This window comes from Bubalus kerabau, chromosome 3 (genome assembly GCF_029407905.1).
Source record: "Bubalus kerabau isolate K-KA32 ecotype Philippines breed swamp buffalo chromosome 3, PCC_UOA_SB_1v2, whole genome shotgun sequence".
NCBI lineage: Eukaryota > Metazoa > Chordata > Mammalia > Artiodactyla > Bovidae > Bubalus > Bubalus kerabau.
Window position 1 is genome coordinate 94775310 of NC_073626.1, and position 6000 is coordinate 94781309.

Here is a 6000-nt window from a genome sequence, read left to right on the forward strand (position 1 = left end):
TTGCCATTTCCTTCTCCAGGGGATCTTCCCTATCTAGGGATCAAACCAAGGCCTCCTGCATTGCAGGCAGAATGTACCCTCTGAGCTACTAGGGAAGCCCTAGACATACAGTTGGCACTCAAAAAAAATATTGCTAAGTAAATATTTTAAATGCAGGAGGACTTACAAAGGCCAATGATAATATCATACAAAGAAACAGAAATGAAGATACATCCAGTTCAATAATGTGTACCTGACATCTATGAAGAAAAAAAATCTTAACAATCTCAAAATAATTTAAAATATACTGGTCTTTCTTAATATACCAATTTAAGGGAGAAATTTAAAACACACACATACACACAAGGCAAGAAAACAAAATCTGTCATCATTTTTGAAGATTCCTATGCCCAAACACAGGGAATTATGATATGAATTAAACCTAAATTAGTTGTCATTTGCATGGGATCACAAAGCCTCATACACAATTCTCAGAGCTGTATACAGCAGCATTTCCAATAAGGGTGCATCAAGCTGATTTGGTTTCTAGGCTGCCCGAGTGCTTGTTTTGGATTTGTTCACACACAGATTCAGATGCATTTTAATCTCCATCTCAGCCCATATGGTCATCCCTTGAGCATTGAGAATAATTCTCAGGTACACAGTCACTCAGCTCTAAAACAAAAGTAAGAGCATGTCAGGCATGTAACTTATTCATCATTTCCAATATAGTAATTCATGAACCTCAGAGAAAATGGTACAAACTCTAGTGAAGCCCATTAATTTCCAATTCCATCTAATAGCAGGATCAAAAGGTGCTTCTTCTCCCAACGTGAGGGGCATGTACAGTGAGAGAATGGATACTAAGAAATGTTTTCACCACCGGGCTGGGGTAGGAAGCTTCCATCTGAGTAGGAGTTCAGGATCTGTTCTGTGATTTCTGTTGCTAGGCAACTGCTTCCTTTGTCTGCTTTGTTCAGAACAGTTGCTTTATTTATACTTGGTTTAAATGATGCAGATCATAATGTGAAATTATAAAATGGGGAAAATTTATATTAAAATTGTTTCAGGGAATTGGTAATTCTGTATGAAAACTAATGAATGTTGATGCAAATAAAGCTCCCACAAAAAAAACAAAGAACTCTAACCCAGTAAGTTCAATCTACTTGATACACTTTTGGAATAGACTATATAATAACCTAAAGTTAACTTATGGTATCACCTATGATTGACCAAAATAAAACCTGGGCAATACTTAAATAATATAAAGTACATCTTGAGGGCACTCTTTGGGAAAAAATAACATTTTAGTGTGAAATGCTGAAATAATTTGGAGATTAAAGTGTGTTCAAAATCCAAAATAAACTGAGAAACTAAGAAAAGAAAATATGTAACAAGGCTAATGGATACAGGAGAGAAGAGGTATATTCATAAACTTTCCAAAATTTGAGGATCCTTGAAATATGTTTGTAATTAATTTTCCTGTAACTCTAATCTGCACATACTATAAGAATTGAACTAAATAATCTTCTTGATTGGAAAATATCACCCTTAATCTATTATAGATACGTTTTTTAAATTGTTCTGAATATATTATTGTAAATGTGATTTTTAGATGAAGCAAAAACAATGGATATGTTCTGCCCATGTTGTTGCTTAAAATTTGCCAATACTTTAACTATTCATCCCTGTTCTCATTACTAGTTTTTTTCATTTTTTCTTCACCCACTAATAACAATAAACCATTTAATACCTACAAGGATCTGATATTTTAACACTTCACAGATCATAATTCATTTGATCTTCAAATGATCTTATGAGAAAGTACTGCTACTATTATCATCACCATTGTTAGCACAAGAGGTGTGAAATGACATTCCCAGAGGTGGGAGATCAAAGATTCAAACACACAACACACATACTCTGGTCTGGATTCCACCTGCTGAGGCACTAATTTATAAATTGTGATTTTATTTTCCCCCTGTGACATGATTTTGTGATTGACTATGTTCTCTCTTGGAGAAGGCAATGGCACCCCACTCCAGTACTCTTGCCTGGAAAATCCCATGGACGGAGGAGCCTGGTAGGCTGCAGTCCATGGGGTCACGAAGAGTCATACACGACTGCACAACTTCACTTTCACTTTTCACTTTCATGCATTGGAGAAGGAAATGGCAACCCACTCCAGTGTTCTTGCCTGGAGAATCCCAGGGATGGGGGAGCCTGGTGGGCTGCCGTCTATAGGGTCGCACAGAGTCGGACACGACTGAAGCGACTTAGCAGCAGCAGTATGTTCTCTCTGGACAACTTCCTTGACTTGTGTTATAGTAAAATAACCAGCTACTGTCTATCTCCATTTATTCTTGTTCTCAAGCCAGGTTATAAACATTATAAACTTTTGCATTCTATTTATAATAAGCCCTTTCTAAAATGTGTTCCATTTGGGACTTTCCTGGTGGTCGAGTGGTTAAGATTCTGTGCTTCCAATGCAGGATGTGCAAGTTTGATCCCTGGTCAGGGAAACAAAGATCCCACATGCCACATGGCCAAAAATAAAAGAAATTTTCTTCAACTGAATAAAAATGAAAATGCAACATATCAACTTAAAATATTTTAAAAATTAAATAAATAAAATGTGTCCCATTCATGGTATTAATTTTCTTGCTTTTTCCACTGTTCCCTATGGTCTTGAGTTTTCCTGTTCTTACTGTAAACTAACATGCTTGCATACTTATGAAAACCTTCAGGCCCTTGGTTTCTCCATTATGCAGAAAAGTAAAAAAATAAATAAGAATTTAAACCACAATATATAAGTGCAGACTATGTGTGAAGTCTGTTAATATTGTAGCTAATGAAATTAAGCTTTTTTCCTAACTTACACTGAGGTCTCAGTATGATTTTTTTAATGCCTTCATATTACAAATTCTTTTTTTAAAAAAATTCTATCTCATCATTATTCCCTAAAAAAACAGTTTGTCAGATTTTTGAAGCAATAATAACTCTGATGTCATATGTTATCTGTTACTCTGATAACGATATAAACCTTGAATGTGAAGAAAGGATCACTTTGATTTTACCCTAGGCAGAGGGAAAATAAGAATAGGAAAAGCAAAGAGATTCTGATGCTAATGGGATTTGTTGTTTTGAGACTAAATTTCAATAGAGGTCAATCTTGTTTTATTCTACATGCAAGTGGAACCTGATAAGATTTTCATCTCTAAGTCAACAGTTCTCAAACCATGCTGTTGCTGCTGCTGCTGCTGCTAAATCGCTTCAGTCATGTCCGACTCTGTGCGACCCCATAGACGGCAGCCCACCAGGCTCCCCCGCCCCTGGGATTCTCCAGGCAAGAACACTGGAGTGGGTTGCCATTTCCTTCTCCAATGCAAGAAAGTGAAAAGTTCAAGTGAAGTCCCTCCGTCGTGTCCAACTCTTCACGACCCCGTAGACTGCAGCCCACCAGGCTCCTCCACCCATGGGATTTTCCAGGCAAGAGTACTGGAGTGGGGTGCCATCGCCTTCTCCATCTCAAACTATGAGTCCTAGGCAAATAAAGAACTGTCTAAAGTTCATTGTGATCACTTGCTTCTTCATTGAATGGAAACGGAAAAGACAAAACAAACCAAGAGGTACTGGCCAAGATGAAAGGACATTAAATTTCCTTAAGGCTTGTAATTTTCATGAGATTCCATCCAATGTTATTTTAAACCACACAAAGGATATTTCAATCCATTTACAAAATTATAATTTTTAGGGTACAATTTTTCCCTATCAATAATATATTAAAATAAAATATCATTTTTATATATACTGTAAGAAAATTATTATTGCTCTTTAAGACTGTTCCTTGGAATAATTTGTTGTTGTTTAGTTGCTAAGTCATGTCTGACTTTTTATGACGCCATGGACTGAGCCCACATATCCATGGGATTCCCCAGGAAAGAACACTGGAGTGGGACAATGGACTGTATTTTTATATAAAGTAATCATCTCAATAGCTTTCATAGTTCCTAAATAACAATACTTTTAAAAAGTACTAACTTTTTAAAATAATTTAAGTATAGTTGCTGTACAATATAAGTTATTGGTGTACAATATAGTGATTCACAATTTTTAAATGTTATACTACATTTATAGTTGTCACAAAATATTGGCTGTATTCTCCATGTTTTAAACACATCCTTGTAGCTTATTTTATACCAGTTGGTTTGTACTTTATACTCCTCTACTCCTGTATTACCCCTCTCCCCCTTCCCACTGGTAACTACTAGTTTGTTCTCTGTATCTATTAGTATCTTTTTTTTGTTATATTCACTAGTTTGCTGTATTTTTTAGATTCCACATTTAAGTGATATCATACAGTATTTTTCCTCCTCTGTCCATATTATTTCACTAACCATAATGCCCTCCAAGTCCATCCATGTTGCAGCAAATGGCAAAATTTTATTCTTTTTTATTGCTGAGTAGTATTCCATCATATATGTATATAATATCTGTGTATGTATACACATACCACATCTTTACTCATTTGTCTATTGATGGACACTTAGGTTGCTTCTGTATCTTGGCAAATAACGCTGCTATTGAGGTGCATGTATCTTTTGAACTATGTTGAAGTACTCTGAGCACAGGTTTGAAAATAATTTTGAAACATAGAGCATTTCAGAAGTGAGTTAATTAAAAACAAAGAACAAAGATAAAGTGGGCACTGTGAGCCCAGCAGGCCAACCTCCTGACAGACCAAGGAGAGTGGACAGTTTTCATGGGTTAATAGCCAATTTTTATAGTCTCAGGACAAAGAAAATTCCTGCAGGAAAGTTGGTGTTAGGTGATTAGTTGGGGCGTTTACTATAGGGTGTTTACTGGAGTGGGCATCTTTGCTTAATTGAGAATCAGGAAGCTTGTTATTGATTATCAAGGGGCTTTTGCCAAGGTTACAAAGTGGCTCAGTCAGCTTCGGAGATAACTTGATCTGGGCTCTGCTTCTGAGGCCTTGCTGTAAGGCCTCATACGTGTGACCCCAGGCAGGACTCAACCAATTAATGGGCTTTTCTTGATTTTCATTTTTGTTATTTCAAATACATAACCTAGAATGGAAGGACTGGGTCACATGATATTTTCATTATTAGTATTTTGAGAAACTTCACAGTTTTCCACAATGGCTGGAAAGCACAACTTACATTCCCACCAACAGTGCAGGAGGATTTCCTTTTCTCCATGTCCTCACCAAGACTTTGTATTTGTTATTTTTTATGGTCGCCATTCAGACAAGTGTGAGGGAAAGGCTAGTAGAGCCTACCTTCAGGAGCCCCACAGCGCTGGGGGAAGCAGAGACTTCCTTTCTCTTGTATGTGCTGCTGCTTCTAAGTCACGTCAGTAATCCCCGACTCTGTGTGACCCCATAGAGGGCAGCCCACCAGGCTCCCCTATCCCTGGGATTCTCTAGGCAAAAACATGGAGTGGGTTACCATTTCCTTCTCCAATACATGAAAGTGAAAAGTGAAAGTGAAGATGCTGAGTCATGTCCGACTCTTAGCGACCCCATAGACTGCAGCGTACTAGGCTCCTCCTTCCATGGGATGTAAATGCACACAAAATCTCATGTACATGGAGACCTAGCGCAAAAGTGGTAATCTGATGGCAGCAGGGGTCAGACCCACCTGCTGATCTTCAGAGGGAAGGAGTAGCTGCAGCTTGTCCTGGAGACGAACACACAAGCAGCAGCCTCATTTGGGAGCTCCTTTGAATGAAGACGCTGGGGCAGCCGCCATCTTGGAATCCTTCCTCTTGCTCATCAATGGTCAACACCTGGTCCTTCCCAACAGCCAATAGACACCAGGGCTGGGAGCCTCAGGCCAAATAGCCAGCCTGGTGAAACACAGCCCAGCTCAGCCGGCAGAAAATGAAACTGAAAGTATTAGCCGCTCAGTTCAGTTCAGTTCAGTCGCTCAGTTGTGTCAGACTCTTTGCGACCCCATGAACGCCTGGCCTCCATGTTCATCACCAACTCCTAGCCTTTAC

General features: G+C 38.3%; 1 long non-coding RNA gene across 1 annotated transcript in view; it reads right to left on the reverse strand.

The window, feature by feature from the left end:
• The window catches only part of LOC129646416 (uncharacterized), a 179847-nt gene extending 174074 nt beyond the window's left edge, over positions 1 to 5773 (reverse strand). The window contains exon 1 of the long non-coding RNA XR_008711909.1: positions 5640 to 5773. This is a non-coding gene — a long non-coding RNA (uncharacterized LOC129646416). The remainder of the gene's footprint in view (positions 1 to 5639) is intronic.
• Positions 5774 to 6000: the final 227 nt, after the last annotated feature.